The sequence below is a fragment of the Polypterus senegalus genome, chromosome 2, assembly GCF_016835505.1.
Source record: "Polypterus senegalus isolate Bchr_013 chromosome 2, ASM1683550v1, whole genome shotgun sequence".
NCBI classification, from domain to species: domain Eukaryota; kingdom Metazoa; phylum Chordata; class Cladistia; order Polypteriformes; family Polypteridae; genus Polypterus; species Polypterus senegalus.
The window spans coordinates 106,947,752-106,969,981 of NC_053155.1; the positions used below are offsets into that span (position 1 = coordinate 106,947,752).

The following is a 22,230-nucleotide window of genomic DNA, read 5'->3' on the forward strand; positions in this document are numbered from 1 at the left end:
AGAAGCCGTGTGCGCATGCATACCTAGTGTATGACAAAAAGGATGAGTCATGAGTGCCTAAAAAGTCCCTTTACACAGGAAAAGCAAAGCCTCCATAGTGCGAGAACAAAATACAAAACAGTGCACAACTTTTGAATAAACCTTTGTTCAACCATATCCTGTTGATATGCCAAATGATGTCATATTTTGTACAGTGTGCGAGAAGGTTCTTCACAAGATCCGTGAGTCATTCAAGAGAACATGTTTGGCTCCTCCCACTTTGCGAGGTAAAAAACCTCATCTCACGAGATCAATAAAGGGAGCTGCCATGGGCCTTCTCTTTGAAGATGTTCACCATGTGACGGTAAGCTTTGCATTCTTCTTATTTTGTGCTCCAATAATTCAGATTAACATTAATTAGAAACCAAAACAAGAACACTAAATCTTGCTAAATCTGTCGTTGCACATTCAGTTCCTGAAAATCATGTGGTTTTGGTGTTGCAGTCTGTTTGCCGTTTGTTTTTTTTTTTTTTGCAAGTGCGTGTGTGTGTTTTATTAGTCACCATAATCTTTGTAAACCAAACTATTAGTTGTGTGTTAGACATGATTACAGGGTTTGCTGTGTACAAGTATGTCATGCCGATGGATGAGTGGAAATTCTGGATTAATGGCACCTTGAGAAAGACTTGCGTATTTAGTACAGTATTCCAAGATGGTGACTTCAGCCTCACGAAGTATGCCTGGCATTCATTTTCACTTTTGCCAATGTGTCACCCAAATTTAATTTTTATGCTGAGAATGAAAGTTCTTTTTTGCTTAGCTTTAAGTGGAATATGATTTACTTTGTCAGTGATAGTTTGAACCTTCTTGTATTTTGTTTGGAGCATTATGCATGAATTTCGGTTGTGGGAAATGGGGACCGAGGAACAGTTTTAAGCATCAATCAAGCATGTTATTAATGTGGCAATATAGGGAAAATGGGGCATTAATAGGAACAGAGGGGGCGAGCTGCTGTGAAATATGAGGGTCAGTTGACACAGAAGCCCACTGCATCACACAGCATGTGTGAACGTGTAGGCCAGGGCATTGCTTCAAAATACTGGCTTCCCAGATAAATATTTGCTTGCATAATTCATTGATTTTTTTTTTAAGTCAATTATTCAAATACATTAGGGATATTCGGGCGGCGACAGCAGAAAACAGGAAACAAAACAGAAGCCCCAATTACTCCATCGCTGGGTACACTCACAAATTGGACTAACTAAGAGTCACCAGCCCACCTTTTCTGTATGTTTTAAGATGTAGCACAAATTTTAAGCATTCAGCTAGATATCTGCAGGGAGAGCATGAAATCTCAACATGGACAAACGCTGGGGTGGGATTTGAACCCATTTCATTAAGACACGGAAGCAGCAGCACCCATTCCACACCAATTCCATCAGCATAAATAACGTGGACGTTTTCTATTTAGTCGCCAGCTCATCTTAGTGAGTGTGTCAGTAAACAGGAGATGCTCCAGTTAGGGTTGGCTTCAGACTCAAATTCATCCAGTGTTCCAAGTCTTGTAAAATACTACAGCGAGGCTGTTGGTGGGCATTGTTAACAAACAGTCTGTGGTGATTCGTGAACCTAAGACTTAATGCTGTTGGCTTCACAAACATTCTCATTATAGTCACTACAGCTCTGTGAGTTCAGACAGACCCACCAGCTATGAGACAGAGGATGTGCATAACAATCTTTTTTTTGTTTTATTATCCAGCTAGTTTTTATGTACAAAAAAGTCAAGTGAAATTGTGAAACGTCACAGTGTAAAAACTAAAGAACTGCTTAAATCGTTTAAAATTAAAACAGTGACTTGTATACAGGCGACACACAGGGTAAGGCCGAATTCTTTTCCTGCCAGTATTCAGAACCGCATTTTGTATGTAAGTTTTTACACTGAAAAAGACAGTTAATGGAGATGTCGGTAAAAAAAAAGTTTTATTATTTATTTTACACGAAATGTTTCAAACGTATTAAAATAGTGACAGTGAACCAATATTACTGTACAGTACTTTAAATCAAAGAACACAAATCATTTAAACCACCATGTTAACCCCATGCTTAAAAATCTTATAGTTTTTAAAAATGGTACAATAGCTCAGGGAGTCTGAAAAGGCATAAGAATGAAAACCCACCGCCTTCCATTTCCTAAAGCTGTGACTATCAGAGTCATCTCCTTCTCCCAGATATCAGCTGGTTGGCTCCCAGACCTAATAAACGCTACTTCCAAGATGGTGGCCATTTTCTGAGCTAACAGCCTCTCATCTAATATGTAATTTTCATATTTACATGACTGTTTTGTCTTGGTACAGTTCTATAGTACTCTACTTTCCCCTTTTGTATTCTTTATTGTGTATACCAGGGGTCTCCAACCTTTTTTCCCCTGAGAGCTACTTTTACAAAATGAAAATGGCAGAGAGCGACTCATTTTTTCTAACGTTTATTCTCATAACTTATTTCAACCAAAACAAACTGAATAAGCTTGTTTTGCCTGAACATTTACAAAATGTTGGTGTCCACTACTCACGTTTTGCATTAAAACATCACAAAAAATATTTAGTTCAACTGCAAGTGCATTTTGTATGTCTGTATGCATTTTCTAGTGTATCTCACACTATTGAATTAAAACATGAATGCTGACAAAACAAATACACAGATGTGACTTATTCATTTGTCATTTTGTTACATGTCACTGTTTCACTTTATTCACATGTCCAGTTGCATGTGATGTGTTTTTTAGTTAGTCGGATGACTGGCACTACATGGAGTCAACAAGAGAGGTGTATGGTGGAGTGGAGCCTCTTATGGAGTCATTTAAATGTTCATCTGTCAGTCTTGTTCTGAACTTTGATTTCATGACATTCATGTCTGAAAAGGCAGACACACAGAGGTTTGTAGACCCAAACAAAGCAGACATTTTCATAGCGGCTTGGTGAAGATTCTTATACAGTGGTACCTCGGTATACGTCCGCTTTAGAATAAGTCCAACTTGGTATAAATCCTGTTTGGACACAAAACAATTTTGCTTGGTATACGACCTTTGTTTGGAATACAACATGCTTGCTAGAACACCGCACGCTACCCTTGTTTACCTCTCTCGAGACAAAGCCACGACTGCCCACGAGTGTCAGTACAGCAGTTGCTAGCATTCAGTGGACAACCCGCGCTATAACTCTGTGTGAATTTTCACGTGATTTTGTGTTTTTAATTCCCAGGTTAACTATAGAGGACTAACTTTCCTTATCACATAACTCCTGAAGGTTCTTTTAAAAATGGAAAAGAGGCAAATTTCATTGCATAACAAGAACTTCTCTGTACATCGGCATTTGAGTGGCAGCCCAGCTTAAAGGCATAGCCCCCAATTTTGACATAGCACAATAAATGAATTAAATTACGTGAAACTAGTCCCATAAGTCTGCCACTTCTACACATCCATTTGTGAATTCTAAATTCAATATAAATAGGAGTTATTGGTTTTAATTTGGCAAGCTTGCAATAATGTTTCCTAATAAGTACTTCCTTCACTGGAACCCGAAAATAAATTCACATGCTTAGCATAAACATGAACAGTGGTGTGGTGCACCATCTGTTGGAATGTATTTTGTTTCCTGAATAATGATAAGGTTAATTTGTTCTTCATTCTAAGTGGCAACAACAAGTAAATAAATTCAGTAGATTTGTAACATTATAGTTGCAGAAACTAGAGTTGCTTTACTTGTTTGTTTTTAGTTAAAGTGGCATTTTTATAATTAAACTGCAGACCACAGCTGTTACTTGTCTGTTTTGTGTTAAAAATTTTAATTCTGTAGGCTTATTGCTAATTGACCACAAAAAATACTAAAATAAATAAAATCTCCTTAAAGCATACTTTTTTAAACTAATAAAACATGTACAAAAATATTTGTCCATAATACATATGCCACAAAGAAAAGTAAATATTTTGTCAAAATTAAAAGCCACAGTTGTAATAAAACAGAGCTGTGCAATTACAAATACAGTTGTGCCCGATTTTCAAACCAAGACATTTTCAGCAGCTGGTAAGCAGCAGGTAATGACAAATTTTTATCAACACAAATGAATGTATTGTAATGTTTATTCATTGTTTCCTTTTAAATCTGGTCACATTGCCGGTTCGAATAACATAAATGCCAGAAATTACTCCACACTGTTGGGCCTTTGAGCAAGACCCTTAATGTGCAATTGCTTCATTCTGGGTTTGACGTTAATCTGCCAGTAGGTTCTCCAACACAGCGAATACATGGGGATTGGTGGCAGGAGTCACACTCCAACCACCATAAAAACAAAACCTCACACTGCCCCAGTGTGGTGCTGAGGTGTCCTATGCCGCACTCTGGTCCCAATCCATGTGATCCGTCATGATATGGGTACAGCAACTCGCTCTGACACGGCACATCCATAATGTATAGAATTAAAAAAAAAAGAAACTATATATACAAGGGGCTCTGCCCCCTGCTCGCTTTGCTCACCCACCCCCATGTTTGGTTTACCGGATATACAATTTAAAGAGATTGTTATTTTCATGGGAATTATTACATATGCATTATTTTCACTTTTACTTTAAAAACTGTTGTACAGACAATACTTGTCCTTTATTTCCACTTACATCTCTTTCTCACAGGATGTATAACGCTGCTCGCGTTGTGAACGGGGAGGGTGGGGGTATTGGCTGAACATGAGCTAAGGAGATGCCGTCGGATCATCTGCTGTCTTTCTGCTGCTGGCAAGCTGCCTGTTCTGTTTGTCACATGTCGTTGTTTTAAGAGCTGGGAGCACATGATGCATATCTGCCAAAAGCAATCCAACAATTGCTAGGTTTGATGTCTGTCTGTGGACTTGTTTTAAATGATGCCTCACTGCCTTGTCTCGTGTGACGTTGTAAAAACAAATACTTGTCCTCTATTTCCAGCCCCAGGCGTGGTTAAATCTCTTTCTCACAGGATGTATAAAGCTGCTCATGTGGTGAAGGTGGGGGGGGCAGCTGCTGTTGCACTGCCCGTCAATCATTTTAAACCCTGTACAACCGCTGTCCTTTTTGCCACTTCGTGTCTCTGCTGCTCACGTTGTGAAGAGGGGGGTTAGGGTGGCTGAACGCATGCAAGGGGAAGTGGTCGGATCATCTGCTGCGAGCTGCGTGTTTTGCTTGTTATTGTTTTAAGAGCTGGGAGCAAGTTAAAGTGTTACTCACGGGACTTCAAATTGTCTTCTGAGAACAACAACAACATTTATTTATATAACACATTTTCATACAAACAGTAGCTCAAAGTGCTTTACATAATGAAGAATAGAAAAATAAAAGACACAGTAAGAAAATAAAATTAAGTCAACATTAACTAAACATAGAATAAGAGTAAGGTCCGATAGCCAGGGTGGACAGAAAAAAACAAAAAAAACTCCAGACGGCTGGAGAGAAAAAAAAAAAATCTGTAGGGATTCCAGACCAAGAGACCGCCCAGTCCCCTCTGGGCATTCTACCTAACATAAATGAAACAGTCCTCTTTGTATTTAGGGTTCTCACGGAAGGACTTGATGATGATGGTCACGTAGAAGATCACGTCTCGTCTCCCTACTCTGCCTCCCAAAGATTTTTTTTTATAATAGAGGGATAATATATACATATACACTCACCTAAAGGATTATTAGGAACACCTGTTCAATTTCTCATTAATGCAATTATCTAATCAACCAATCACATGGCAGTTGCTTCAATGCATTTAGGGGTGTGGTCCTGATCAAGACAATCTCCTGAACTCCAAACTGAATGTCAGAATGGGAAAGAAAGGTGATTTAAGCAATTTTGAGCGTGGCATGGTTGTTGGTGCCAGATAGGCCGGTCTGAGTATTTCACAATCTGCTCAGTTACTGGGATTTTCATGCACAACCATTTCTAGGGTTTACAAAGAATGGTGTGAAAAGGAAAAAACATCCAGTATGCGGCAGTCCTGTGGGCGAAAATGCCTTGTTGATGCTAGAGGTCAGAGAAGAATGGGCCGACTGATTCAAGCTGATAGAAGTGCAACTTTGACTGAAATAACCACTCGTTACAACCGAGGTATGCAGCAATGCATTTGTGAAGCCACAACACGCACAACCTTGAGGCGGATGGGCTACAACAGCAGAAGACCCCACCGGGTACCACTCATCTCTACTACAAATAGGAAAAAGAGGCTACAATTTGCACGAGCTCACCAAAATTGGACAGTTGAAGACTGGAAAAATGTTGCCTGGTCTGATGAGTCTCGATTTCTGTTGAGACATTCAAATGGTAGAGTCAGAATTTGGCATAAACAGAATGAGAAAATGGATCCATCATGCCTTGTTACCACTGTACAGGCTGGTGGTGGTGGTGTAATGGTGTGGGGGATGTTTTCTTGGCACACTTTAGGCCCCTTAGTGCCAATTGGGCATCGTTTAAATGCCACGGGCTACCTGAGCATTGTTTCTGACCATGTCCATCCCTTCATGACCACCATGAAGCCCTCCTCTGATGGCTACTTCCAGCAGGATAATGCACCATGTCACAAAGCTCGAATCATTTCAAATTGGTTTCTTGAACATGACAACGAGTTCACTGTACTAAAATGGCCCCCACAGTCACCAGATCTCAACCCAATAGAGCATCTTTGGGATGCGGTGGAACGGGAGCTTCGTGCCCTGGATGTGCACCCCACAAATCTCCATCAACTGCAAGATGCTATCCTATCAATATGGGCCAACATTTCTAAAGAATGCTTTCAGCACCTTGTTGAATCAATGCCACGTAGAATTAAGGCAGTTCTGAAGGCGAAAGGGGGTCAAACACCGTATTAGTATGGTGTTCCTAATAATCCTTTAGGTGACTGTATATACATACATATAACTGAACAGAATCTGAGGAAGTAGTAATAATTTTTCTCCACTTTAGCAATAAAAAAATAAACATTTTGCTCACATCTGACCCAGGTACATCTCAAAGTGGATAAAATCAAAATAAGTGCACAGTATTAGCAATAACATTTGTTTCCCTTTTGAAACAGGAGATCCTCCCCGAAATTAAAAGGGTGGTCATGACAGACAAGGAATTTTTTTTTTTCATAGAACTTAAACTGTTTCATTCATACGCTTTGAATCAGAGATTAAATTTTAGTTCTACAAAAACGCCTTTCCTGTGGAAATTGTTTTTGTTTTCCCCCAGTTAATAATTTGCCTTTAAAATGTCTTTGCATAGAGTTCTTGTGTGTCAAGTAATGAATTATTACTATTATTATTTTTCACAAAAACTTATTTTCCATTTTTCTTTGCTGATAAGCTTCCATTGAAGAATTTATTGGTAACAGAACATATAGCGCTCATTGCAAAACGACTGAAGCAACAACTAACAAAGTGTCATTTTTTTGATACCATTTTAACAAAGTTTATTGTCTGGTATCAGTTACAGAGCAGCCCAGTAAAGCGACAATAATACACTTGGAAACCTTAAAATGCAAACTTCATCACATCACAGTGCGTGATGAAACAGCGGGCAGGCAATTGATCGTACATGTTTACTGACAGACAGGCCGGCATTTTGCATGGAATATGCATTAAATCAAAAGAGAAATGGCATGCAAAGATGCGCGAGCACAAGGAGATCAGTGACAATCACACCTTAGTGTGTCTGCGCGAAATCAGAAGTGGTATTTTCATAACGGGGGCCTATATGATGGAGAGAGGAATTTCTAATGTTTTGCATTTTGAAATTTGCTTTGATGACTGCTTGCATCATATTCAGCCCTTCGTTCATCATTCTGCCACAAGTGTAACCAGCCTCTTGTTGAAATTCACGGCTGTGCCATGAATAGCATGCTGTATACATAGAAATATTTCCCCATGTGCATCTCCAAGTCTGACGTCATTTTTGATGCAACCGGCCTTTATGCGGCTCTGTGATTTGCATGGGGAGCCCGTATCGATACATATGTTAACGGCACATAGGCTCAACAATAAAAAATGCCCTTTTGCATCTGTTACCATATAATAGTTTAAAGTTTCAATGATTTCTTTCGCCACTGGCAAAATTAGCAGAAATGATAATTGCCAAACCTATTTTTGCTCACATTTGCAATCATTTTAGTTGTAGTCTGGAACCCTGGCAGGACCACTTGGAGGTTGCTTCTGGGTCGCATGTGGCCTGTGGGCTGCCATTTGAATAGGCTTACAATAAAATGTTCATGTTTTTCATGACGTTACAAGGCTTAATAAGTTTAAATGTAAAATCGACACATTTGCTAATTAAGCTAACAAGACTTTTTTTTTTTTTACTAAGCACTGAGAATAACTTCATCTTTATCTCTTCTTTTTCTTATTAAAAATGGAAGATCCTGTACTAAACACAAACTTGCTCACCTTCAGACATGGAGTGTCTGTTTTAATTGCAGGAGAAAATGCACAGGACGACACCTCCATTTTCCTTTTCTCAGTTTAGTTCTCCACTTTTATTAATGTAAAAGCCAGCATTCCTGCCTTCTGTCTCTCTCTCTGTTTACAGGACATGTTGTAATACTTCATGTAAAGGAGCACTACGACTAAATTGCCGTAAAGCTTAGAAAAGCTGGTGCTCAAAAAATGACTGATCATCAATGGAGTCAATGTGTCAACTGTCCTGCGGTGAGCATTTTCAGAATAATGAATCTCAGAGTTAAACAATAAACTTTATGATATACATATTTAACGTATGGGTTACTTTTTCTAATGTTCTTTATGCTTGTCATGGTAAATATAAAGATCTTCTTTATTAATACACTCCTGAAGTTGCTTAGCAAAGAGTATCAAAAGTTGATGTAAACCAATCAACTAAAAATGCTTGCATTAAATGGTGTAGTTTTTGGTCAGGTGGCGTGATGAAACAAAGCTATAAGAATTATAAAATATTTTTGCAAGAATAAGTCATATTCAAAATTAACTGTGATAACACAATGTAATTATATGTATTAGTTGATTACAAATGTTTTTAAATAGCATTCTACAAAATCACATAGTCATAGGTGGAATCTAAATAGGCTTGTAGTGGCTCAACTCATGTGTATCAATTGATTGTTCATTTTAGAGGGTCTACAATTAATTGTAGTTCATATTTCATCAAGATAAATGTTTTGAAAGAAGTGCCCAAGAAGTTAAATCTGTTTCAATGGCTGGTCATGCATGTGCAAGCTGCCAACGTGACAAGAGATTCCTGGCTGCACGCGCAGCTCTGTTGGTGTTTCAATGACTTGTAGAGGCGATTTGTTTTGCCTTCAGGAGTAGCTATTGAAGATGGAACTACACAATGTAGCACTGTACCAATGTAACATTGAAAGAGTAAATGAATCAGTAATCAAGAGTGCATAGAATGTTCATTTTAAGATGGCTGATTTTGAAAATATAGCAATGTATTTTTAAGCGTACAGTACAGCGCATTCTGTTTGAGTCATCGAAATAACAACAAGACTTTGACAGATTTCCGTGAAGCATAAGTGTGCCAAATTCTAACAATATTGGTCCACTGGGAGCCAAGTTGTTTCATGTGGAAAGAAAGACAGACAATCAGACATGATTATGACGACAGATGTTTTTGCTTTTTATGTGAAAACACCTTAAAACGATTAATACACGAATGAGTCTTTTTTAATGCATTGCAATTTGCTGTTATATTTATTTTCTTACCTTAGAACACATAGCCTTATTTTCTGATACTGAAGTTTAACTCTGATGCTTCACAAGTCTTTTTTTTAATGTGTTGTTATTTATTTGGTTCATGTTTTGCCTGGTACACTTCCCGGGTCCTCTTTGCGTGGAGTTTGCATGTTCTCCCCATGTCTGCGTGGGTTTCCTCCGGGTGCTCCGGTTTCCTCCCACAGGCCAATGACATACAGGTTAGGTGCATTGGTGATTCTAAATTGTCCCTAGTGTGTGCTTGGTGTGTGTGTGTGTGTGTGCCCTGTGGTGGGCTGGCACTCTTCCCAGCATTTGTTTTCTGCCTTGAGCCCTGTGTTGGCTGGGATTGGCTCCAGCAGACCCCCGTGACCCTGTACTTAGGATATAGCGGGTTGGATAATGGATGGATGGATGTTTTGCCTTAAAATCAGGTTGCAAAAGTTTAGCTTGATGTCTTCTACTTCCTTGTCCAATGATGCCAAACACAAATCCATCCATCCATTTTCCAACCCGCTGAATTCGAACACAGGGTCACAGGGGTCTTCCAGAGCCAATCCCAGCCAACACAGGGCACAAGGCAGGAACCAATCCTGGGCAGGGTGCCAACCCACCACAGGACACACACAAACACACCCAGCACACGCTAGGGCCAATTTAGAATTGCCAATCCACCTAACCGGCATGTCTTTGGACTGTGGGAGGAAACCCACGCAGACACGGGGAGAACATGCAACGCCACGCAGGGAGGACCCGGGAAGCGAACCCAGGTCTCCTAACTGTGAGGCAGCAGCGCTACCACTGCGCCACTGTGCAGCCCCCAAACACAAATGCAACCCATAAATCTAGCAACAGTAAAGAATAATTAAAAGAGGGGTCTGGACCTAAACCTAATAGAGATGTTGTGGCAGGACATAAAATGAGAAGTTCATGCTCAAAACCTACCAATGTTATTGACTAAAACAGTCTGGCAAGAAGAGTGGGCTGAAATTTCATTATAGGAAGCATTTAGTTGGAGGCTTTGTAGCTAATTCCACACATAGTTATTACCAGTGTGGAGTTTGTATGTTCTTCCTGTGTCCATGTTGGTGTTAATGCTATGTCCACAATGGCACAACGTGTTGGAATGAAACAGATTTTGACAATTATCATTAGAATATTACCTTCCTTGGCAGTGAAAACGCAAGCTGCTCATTGTGTGCTGTGTAATAAGCCCAATATGTCATGCGGTTGATGCTTGATGGTCCCCACAGTTCTATTGTCTACCGTAGTACTTGGAAATTTATTTCTAATGTCCTTGGTTTTCTTTGTCAAAAATGTCTGTCTGTATCCTTATTTTCTTGATGAACAAATCATTTTAAAATAACAGTTTGAATCCACTGTACTAATTCTTTTCATCATTTTAAATACTAGATTCATGCCACCTCTTAATCTCCATTTGAATAAACTAAGCAGCTTAAACAGCTCCTTCCTCACAGGTTATATGCCATTCCCCTATTGTTCCTCTCAACACACTGCACTCCTAATATCTCCTAATATCTACCTTTTTATATCAACCTAAATATTACATATGGAATTTGTTCAGTTTTATTGGACTATTCAAAGTTATTGTGTGCTGCACGAGGAAGTAGTAGTTTTCTTTATCCACTCATTTAAGACTAGCCTCTCATGTTTTTTCAATGAGTGAACAGCTAGAGAGGATATAGTATTACAACTGCTGCTCTCCTCCTGCATTTTATGTAATCTGAACAAGTGTTTGCTTGACTCTTTGTAAATTGTCCTGTTTTGATTTCAAGGGACAAATGCCACAGACAAAACATTAATTGAAAAGTAGTCAAATATTTAAAGCTGTGATGAAAGGATGCAAACCTTTTCTACCAATGGAAATCTCATGTTTGGTGCCTTTCTGAATAAAGAATAAGAGCAGATGATTAAAGAGTGAAGGGATATGTGAAGATATGTGAAATCCAGGTAGATTTTTTACCATTACTAAACTCCTCCTGTGCTAGTTTTTTGCAAAATGTATTGTATCCTTCAACAAGCATAATAATCTTTCCCTTACTGTGCTGAATTTGTGCACATTTGATCAGTGTTGTTTTTTTTGTCTTTATAAACCAATATGATGTTCTAATTACCAAAACTTTTACTAAGTTTTGTAATCTTAATGCAGTAATGAAACCGGCCTTCCGCCTTTTTAATGGTGTGTTCTCTTTCATTGTTTGACAATAATGTGATTATAGTGAGGACACTCCTTCCTCCACAAATAAAACTTCCTATTTAAATTTCTAACAAAACGGTTCTAATGCAAGGTAAAAGAGCTGAAAGGCCACTACATCCTTTTCACTTACGCATTTTTAAAAGCCACTTCAATCTATAGCTCTCTAATATAATTCTTTGGATTTTCTTTCTTAAAACTTTTCTACTGAATGCCCTGTGTAGTTACAGTTTTAAAGGGAAGCGGGAGAAGATGCAAACTTAAAATAGCAAGCCAAAGGTATAAACTGCAAAGATATGATATAAATAAACATTGCTCAGAATGTGAGTTCACAGTCCAGGATTTGATAACAGAAAGGGAACATGGAATCACAACCAAACTGAGCAGATGTTAAACAAAGTCAACGAATAGAAGAACAATTTTTAATGGGAAAATACAAGTAATAATTATCATTAAAGTTTGTTTTTTTTTTTAAGAGGAATCTGAAATGATTGGAGGAGTTCCCATTCTGACCTGTATACAGTAGAATTGATGATGTCACAGTTTGCACACTTCCAGTTGTTTTGCCTGGCAACTGGAAACTTTAGAAATGGAGGAACCCATCCGAAAACAATACAGCACCTCTGGAGAATGCTATTAATGTTTACCTTTGTTAAAAACACTTGTGCAATAAAAATTGATATAATAAATGAATGTATTAGCCCTCAAAATCCTGGAAGCCATGTTCACAAATTTAAAAGGCCAAGTTGCCAGCCAGATCATGACACTTGTCACCTCACCTGAAGTGCTCTTTTTGAACAGACTTGCTTTTATAGAGCTGCTTGTGTATTCAGTCACTGATCATTACATTCACTTAAGAACATTTAAGGTCATAGGGACAATTACGATATTGTAACTCTTGCAATCATTTTGCTATTACTTTTTAAAACTTGTTTCATTCTTTTATTTGCCTCAGCCTTTCCTAAAAAAAATTTGGAGAATTTCTCTCCTTCCATTTTTTCAGTCACTCTTCTCTTACTCAATGAGCCAGTGTCTTGGTTTCCAATTCTGCACTCAGTTTTTGTCTGAGTGTAATTTACGGTATATGCTCTCTCTGTTTGTGTGACTTGTGATGAGCCCTGATTGTGTGACATTTTGTCAGCGACTCATGGCCTACCCACAGTTCTCTGCTCCTTTGTGCCCAAAGACACCACAGACCTGACCTGGATTAAGCAGGTTTGGGATTTCACCTAATTTTACATTTTATTTTTCTTTCATTTCATTATTTTTTTATTTGCAATTCATTTCCTCCAACTCACTTCATCGTGTAGAAGCTCCAGATCTTACTATACTCCATTCCCTTCGAGTAGTTCCTGATTTCACTTTAGTTGTGCTCCTTCATAATCCATTCCCCTTCTCCAGTTCCTGAAGCCTCCATCGTACAGACTTTAGATGTTTTTCTTAGCTCATGGTTGGTGGTAACATGGAAGAAAGAAGAGCTGATTTCAATAGCATTTCTTCTTTCGACTGTGTAGCCCGAGTTCAAATCAGGTCTCACTTGAGTGCTTACTCTTTTCCACTAAGTTCAGATCCTCCTCCTCCTACTCATAGATGTTTTGGTCACCCCACTGTTGTTGTGAATTAGGTGTATACAGGCAGTGAAATGGGGTACAGGCCCAAAACACATGAAAAGACGAGACCTGGGGCCTCATGCTTAAATCCTTGCTTAGATTCCGTAGTGAAAATTTGCTTACACTTGAAAGGTAAAAACAGTATCAGCACAGAAAAGTATAAAGCCATACATACACATCAGTTTCTTAGTAAATTTTAAATTTACCTAAAGCTATGCGCTCGTGCACACACTTTTAGCCAATATCCATTGCCACCTGTCAGTAACCTAAATGGTGTAAAAATGCCTTTTTTGAATATTCATGATCAAATCTCCATGTAAATATGCATACTGTATCTTCCTGAGCGACCTCTTTACTAAAAATCACTCAAAAACAAAAGGAAAAAAAGGCAGGAAAAAAGTGAATGTGAACTTCAAGTATTACTGACTGAAGTGGAATACCACAAAAACATTCTTTTTGCTGGACTCTCCATGAGAATCGCAAATAAAAGAAAAAACCCAAGAATGAGAGCAGCTGAGAGGAGAGAGCAATAGCAGCGTACCATCATGCAGTGCATAGACCACTGCCTGTGCACATTGGGAATTGATGCAGGCTACATGTGCAGAACCACAAGATATTAAGATAATTCTTATTGAACCTGTCAAAAAATAAAATATTAGTGTTGCAATATACGTAATATCATTTTCAATGTTGCAATAAGTAGGATATGGCAGTGTATACAAGTCTCTTTTACATTCAACATGCAACATCCAAATTACCATTGTGTTAATGTCCTACGGTAATAGACAGGGTCATCCATGCACACGTTTTAGCCAATCTCCGGTGGTAGAGGCAGTTCTTGTTTTTGTGCTGCGTGCTACAGCATTGCGCAAACCATCACAGTTGGGCTGTACAACAGTGTGCCCCCTAACAAGTGCAAACACCGCCATGTACCTTTTAATGAAGCAATGGCGTGTTTTATCATTTACAAGAGAGCCTAAATATCATGTGTCGTCTCTTGTGGTATACCCATTATAACCTGAAATATTATAAAAGTTGCTTGTTGTGTACTAAACTTAATTGTAATCCTATGATTTAGTCTTACTGTCCATGAAGGTAGCCATCACACACAGCATGACCCTGAATGTCTGCTTCCCACACTTACTATTTGATAAAAGGAATCATGGCTTCAGCTGGGCAATGTTACAACAGAGTTAGTCAGACACATTTCAGCATCTCACATTTATTGTATATTAACTGAATGAAAATGCCTTCTATTTATAACAGCAAGTTTATTCTGTGATGGTGCCTTCATCACAACATTTGTGCAGTTGAATGCACCGATTATATTTGCAAAATCAGCAATCACTGCAAATTGCTTTCTCATGTCGGCTTTCTCATCCTGACTTTAAGGAAATTGGATGATATTGAACTAATGTAATCTACTTTTAATTTTATACTTTTACTTTTTACTATGTTTTATTATTCATTGGCATTTAAAATAGTTGTAGTGAAATACTCAAGTAACTGATTTTGTCAATTTCAATGTCAACTTTATTTATATAGAACATTTAAAACAACATAGGAATGCTGTGGCCAAAGTGCTTTGCAATGAAAGAAGGAAAAACATACAATTAACATTAAAAAAAACATAGTTAGAAAAAAATAAATGAACATAAATAAAATACATAATAAATAGAAGTAATGTTATATAATCACAATGAGGAAACCATTAGTATTACTGATGGTCACCGAATGCTAGTGAATAGAACTGAGTCTTTAATCTCATTTTAAACAGTTCAATTGTAGACGACTCCTTTATGTGATGAGGTGAAGAGTTCCACAGACGAGGGACAGCAGCTGTAAAAGCCCTGTCCCCCTTAGTTTTGCACTTGGTACGAGGGACAACAAGAGACAACTGACCAGAAGATCTAAGCACTCTAGATGGCTGGTGTAAAGCACACAATTCAGATAAATAGGCAGGAGCAAGTCCATGTCAAGATTTAAAAACTAGCAACAAGATTTTAAAATCAATTTGAAAACTGACAGGCAGCCAGTGTAAAGAAGATAATATTGGAGAAACAGAGTCAGACTTTCTTGCCCCAATAGAAAGCGAGTGGCAGCATTCTACACCAGCTGTAACCTGCGTATCAGGGATTTGTTAATCCCAGAATACAGCAAGTTGCAGTAATCGAGGCGAGAAAAGATAAAAGCATGAGTAGCTTTCTCAAGATCCCTAGAAGATAAAAAAAAATCTTGATCTTACCTAATAGACGAAGCTGGAAAAAGCAACTCTTGACTACAGAATTAACTTGTTTCTCAAAAGAGAGGTTACTGTCAAAGATAACACCAAGATTGCGGACTTGAGGTTTGCAAACGACAAAGAAAGAGCAGAGAAGTCCAAGACCAATTTGGGCTTTAGCTGATGGACCCATTATAAGCACCTCCATTTTATTTTGATTCAGATCAAGAAAATTGTTAGCCTTCCAGGATCTTAGTTCAGAAAGAGAGTTGTGCAGTCGATTTATTGCAGAGTTGCAGACGGGAATATAAACCTGTACATCATCAGCATAGCAGTGAAAAGAAATGTTACATTTCCAATAGGGTGAAGGTATACTGTATAGAGAATAAGATAGGACCCAAAATGGATCCCTGAGGAACACCACATTTTAGAGGAGCAGTAGACGAAAAAGAGGAATTTAAAGTCACTGAAAAGTGTCTAGCAGTTAAATATGACCTGAACCAGTTAAGAGCAGCCCCTTTAAGCCCAACAAGATGTTCAAGCCTCAACAGCAATATCTCATGGTCAATAGTGTCAAAGGCAGCAGACAGGTCCAGGAGGACAAGGACTGCAGTGCCACCTGAGTCAGTAATAATAGAGATGTCATTGAATACTTTAAGGAGGGCCATCTCAACACCATGATAACGCCTAAAGCCAGATTGGTAGATCTCAAATAAATTATTGGATTTTCTATCTATCATAACTAAGGACCAAACCATCTTCCTCCTGCACCCTGCATACTCTTCTATATAAAACCTCTTTAAATACAATCGCTTCCTCTAATGGAGGAGCTTCCTGACGCCCTTCGAGTGGCTTGGCCATGAGTTAGCAGGCGCTAGCAGGCGTGCAAAGCAAGCAGGGTGCAGCACACCCTAGTAAACCTAGTAAAGAACTAAACACAAAAAACATTGATAAACCTCCAAAAATCAATGAACTTCTCAGGCACTCTTAAGTAAAATTAAAAATAAAAGTAATTAAAAGTAAAATATAAAGGCAGAGGGCGGTTGCTTAGAAGTGACATCAAGATAGCCCCGCCCCATAGGGAGGTACCACCCACAAAACACTGAGAATATAGCATTATGGCTATAATAGACAATATTAACAAAAATGACATAATAAAAAACATTTGAAACATTATAATTCAAAAACAGCAATAGAAAGGAAAACCCCAATAGGCTGTAAAATATAAATTGTCATCCTTTGGAAATTTAATAGAAATGTCAAGGTTCATGTCAATAGCGTTAAAATATATGGAATGTAAAAGAAGAGCCAGGAAGATGAGAAAAGTTTGGGTGTCTTAAGATGGCAAACAAAACCCCAAAGTGTTAAAGGTGACAAAAAGTGTGTGAGATCACCAGAGCTGATGTCTGTTGGACTGTCCGGCTCCCATCTGGATCTGAGACAACACAGAGAACAGACAGGGGGGCTTTTTATACTGTGGTTTTACTGGGTGTTACGGAAGGTGCAACTTCTGTAGGCGAAGCCAGGTCAGGTGCATACACTTGACCTGATTGGATAAAGCAGATGAGCATGTGACTTTGACTGAATAAATCAGATGAGCATGTGACTTTTCAGGTCTCCTGTGTACACCTTACTTAACTCTTCAGGCACAGCCTTATGGCCACAATCATGACAGGCAGAGATGCAACATTGTAATACAATTAGTACAGCACAGCATTATAATGAAATCGCTGAAATAATCTAGATATGTGTGGCAATGCCAGCTCTAGCTGTAAGCACAGACCTCACGTCCTGCAGATTATGAGGTCATGTGAAGTAAACCCTAACCTGCTTACAGTGCCACCTCAAAGCCAAAAAATAACTAAGACATCCACACAACCCAATCACGGCCCAAATAATAAGTATATATTTACCTTGCATTAAAGAATCTTTCGGCATACAGTCAGGATCTGCTGGGCGACTCAACTAAGATAAATGCAGCAGTTAGCCAAGATGCTCTCTGTCCTCTGGCACTTGTTTTCTTCAAAGGCCATCATAGTGTGCAGGAGTTTGGTGGTGAAAAGAGCTGAACAGGTCATGGTGCACCAGGGTCCAGCAGACATGGGGTCTCACTTTAAGATGATATTGTCTTAGTATAATAAACCGAACAGAGTCTAGCAAGAAGCTTCTCCATCCTAGTTAAAATCTAGAAAAACTGCTGGGAACAAAACTTCAGCATTTCTCCTGGCAGAGCCCAAGAAATATTTTCACACAGTCAGGTAGAGCAGAGTAATGAAAACAGAAAGCAAGAATGTAAACTAAACTGGAAATGTGAGCATTGTAACATCATAATAAAAAATACATGGTGCATTACAGAAGAAGATTTTATAAGCAGGTTACATGAGTGTGAAGCTAATCAAGTTAACAGGCCACCGATTATTGATCTTCAACACTTCCAACAAGTGCCATCTCAACCTGTCTTTAATGTGCCTAATTGTGCTTCTTGTACTCCTAAGACTGTTCCAGCAATACTGATAGTGGCCAGCAGGTGGAGTTCACATTCCTCTTGCAGAATACTCCCTTCCACGTGTAGGGTGGCAGTTTGAGCAGCAGGTGGCAGTGCAGCTCCACACACTCTGGTTAGCTACAGCTATGGCCGTACTCAGTAGATTAGACACTTTGCTGTAGATTTAGGATTTAACATATTTAGAAAAATAAATAAAACGATTGAAAATAGTACAGAGACAATAATTGGGATCCACAGCCTAATATTATGTAGCACATTTTTCTCAGGCATTAGCTGCATCAAGTGTTTTCTGAATGAGACTTCTATACCTCTCAACTGGACATTTGTCCCACTCGTCTTGAGCTACCTGCTCCAAGTCGTTTTTGTTTGATAGGTTCCTTCTCAGCAGCTAAGAGTCTCATCCCTCTGCACAGATGTTCAGGTCAGTATTCATAGCTGACCACTTCAAGACATGGTGCTGGGTGCTCTTAGGCATATGTTTAGATCATTACTCTGCTGAAGGACCCATGAATATGACTGAGACAGAGATAACTGACACCGAAACATTATGTTTCATTCTAAAATGTCTCAATAATCAGCTGCTTTCATTGTGCTCTGCATAGACACAGGGTACCCAGTGCCGGAAGCAGCACAGCAGCATGGAGCCACCTCCATGTTTCATGCTATGACTTACCAAAAAAGCTCTAATTTAGTTTCATCTATCCAAAGATCATTCTCCCAGAAGAACTGTGATTTGCTTCAAACAGTGAAAGATGGGGTGACTTAATACTGCTGTTCCCTGATATTGAACGCCATACTGAATCTGTCTTGATGTTATTATTTGGTTATCCTTCTGTTCAGTCTAGGGGTCAGTTTTCCTCTTGTGACCCTGTCCATACACTATATTGCCAAAAGTACTGGGATGCCTGTCTTTACACACAGATGAACTTTAATGACATCCCATTCTTAATACATAGCCTTTAATATGGAGCTGGCTTAGCCTTTGCAACTATAACAGCTTCAATTCTTCTGAGAAGGCTTTCCACAAGGTTTAGGAGTTTGTTTATGGGATTTTTGACCATTCTTTCAGGAGAGCATTTGTGAGGTCAGGCACTGATGCTACATGAGAAGGTCTGGCTCACAGTCTCTGCTCTAATTCAACCCAAAAATGTTCTGTGCAAGCCATTCAAGTTCCTCCACATCATCCATTTCTTTATAATGGATGTTTCTTGTATAATGTTTCTTTATGCTGAAGCATTAAGAGTTCCTTTCACTGGAACTAAGGGGCCAAGCCCAACCCCTGAAAAACAACCCCACACCATAATCCCCCCTCCACCATACATTACACTTGGCACAATGCAGTCAGGCAAGTATCATTCTCCTGGCGACCACCAAACCCAGACTTGTCTATCGGATTGTCAGACAGAGAAGCGTGATTCATCGCTCCAGATGACACATCTCCACTGCTGTAGAGTCCAGTGGCGGTGTTGATTTGATGCTTTGCATTGCGCTTGGTGATGTAAGGCTTGGATGCAGCTGCTCAGCCATGGAAACCCATTTCATGAAGTTCTCTACACACTGTTCTTGAGCTTTTGGAGGTCTGTAGCTATAGATTCTGCAGAAAGTTGGCAACTTCTGCACACTGTGTGCCTCAGCATACTCTGTCCCTGCTCTGTGATTTTATGCGGTCTGCCACTTCATGGCTGAGTTGCTGTTGTTCCCAATTGCTTCCACCTTGTTATAATACCACTAACAGTTGACCGTAGAATATTTAGTAGTAATGAAATTTCACAAATGGAGTTATTGCACAGGTGGCATCCTATCACAGTACCACGCTTGAATGCACTGAGCTCCTGAGAGCGGCCCATTCCTTCACAAATGTTTGTAGAGGCAGTCTGCATGCCGAGGTGCTTGATGTTATACGCCTGTGGCCATGGAAGTGATTGGAACACCTGAATTCAATGATATGGAGGGGTGTCCCAATACTTTTGGCAATAAACTGCATACACACACATATAGTATATATATATATATATATATATATATATATATATATATATATATATATATATATATATATTGTAATGGGTAGTATGCAGAGACTGGCATAAGAACATGGATCCTTACCCGGTCAAGAGGCCAGTATAATGGAAGGACCAATGAAGACAATTCAATTTGGACATTTTCTCCCCCAAATTGCTAGATGGCAGCCTTCCTGGTTTAGGATTTCCACACAGACTCCCACTGGGTATGCTGTAACCTCTAGTCCCATGATGCAGTCCTGTGAGGTTCTCTAGGAGCTGATTAACAATCCCTACTTTGTGGGACTTCTGATTGGCCAAAGGGCCACATGGGTTGGACGGGCATCTCAACGAGGAGAGGGTATGGTTCCTTACCCGCCCTGGAGGCTCCTAGCAGAATGACAAGCATGCGGCCAGGGGAGAGGAAGGTGTCAGACCTGGAAGAGATGGCCAGAATGGATGGACAGACAGCCCACTGGAAGTATATGTCACTAGGGACTTTTCATCCCCCCAGGAAACCAGATGGCAGCAGCCCTGGATTTCGGTACCTGGTAAGAAACCAGTATGGCATGCTGGGAGATGTAGTCCAGCAGTGCATCCATCCATTATTTGAACCTGGAACTACATTTGTATCTTCATGTCTGGGGTTTGGGGCTTGCTGGAGCCCTGGTTTCCATCACATCCAGAAATACTTCCATTGGCTATGCTCTAGCACCAGAAGTACTCCTAGATCCAAGATGAAAGAGATCACAGATGGAGTTGGAGTTGGGAGGAAGAAGGATGAGCTCACCTGGGGGTTATGGTGTTATGTGTTATGGTTTGTTTATGCCTTGTTTAAACGATTGTACTAATTATTTACAGTCATATGAAAAAGTTTGGGAACCCCTCTCAGCCTGCATAATAATTTACTTTCAACAAAAAAGATAACAGTGGTATGTCTTTCATTTCCTAGGAACATCTGAGTACTGGGGTGTTTTCTGAACAAAGATTTTTAGTGAAGCAGTATTTAGTTGTATGAAATTAAATCAAATGTGAAAAACTGGCTGTGCAAAAATTTGGCTACCCTTGTAATTTTGCTGATTTGAATGCATGTAACTGCTCAGGACTGATTACTTGCAACACCAAATTGTTTGGATTAGCTCGTTAAGCCTTGAACTTCATAGACAGGTGTGTCCAATCATGAGAAAAGGTATTTAAGGTGGTCAATTGCAAGTTGTGCTTCCTTCCCTTCGACTCTCCTCTGAAGAGTGACAGCATGGGATCCTCAAAGCAACTATCAAAAGATCTGAAACAAAGATTGTTCAGTATCATGGTTTAGGGGGAGGCTACAAAAAGCTATCTCAGAGGTTTAAACTGTCAGTTTCAACTGTAAGGAATGTAATCAGGAAATGGAAGGCCACAGGCACAGCTGCTGTTAAACCCAGGTCTGGCAGGCCAAGAAAAACACAGGAGCGGCATATGCGCAGGATTGTGAGAATAGTTACAGACAACCCACAGATCACCTCCAAAGACCTGCAGGAACTGCACATTGTGCAAATTGTGCTAAGTTGTATAACAAAGAATATCTGTATGGCAGGGTGATGAGAAAGAAGCCCTTTCAGCACCCACACCACAAACAGAGTCGCTTGTTGTATGCAAATGCTAATTTAGACAAGCCAGATTAATTTTGGAACAAAGTGCTTTGGACTGATGAGACAAAAATTGAGTTATTTGGTCATAACAAAAAGTGCTTTCCATGGCGGAAGAAAGACACCCGCTACCTACTGTCAAATTTGGTGGTCATTCCATCATGCTGTGGGGCTGTGTGGCTAGTTCAGGGACTGGGGGCCCTTGTTAAAATCGAGGGTCAGATTAATTCAACCCAATATCAACATATTCTTCAGGATAACGGTCAAGCATCAGTCACAAAGTTGAAGTTACACAGGGGTTGGATATTCCAACAAGACAATGACCCAAAACACTGTTTGAAATCTACAAAGGCATTTATGCAG

At 39.4% G+C, this 22,230-nt stretch overlaps 1 long non-coding RNA gene across 1 annotated transcript in view; it reads left to right on the forward strand.

Annotated features, from left to right (window-relative positions):
- Nucleotides 1–208: 208 nt before the first annotated feature.
- LOC120523237 overlaps nt 209–22,230 on the forward strand; it is a 268,628-nt gene continuing 246,606 nt past the window's right edge. Inside the window, exon 1 of the long non-coding RNA XR_005632572.1 lies at nt 209–343. This is a non-coding gene — a long non-coding RNA (uncharacterized LOC120523237). The remainder of the gene's footprint in view (nt 344–22,230) is intronic.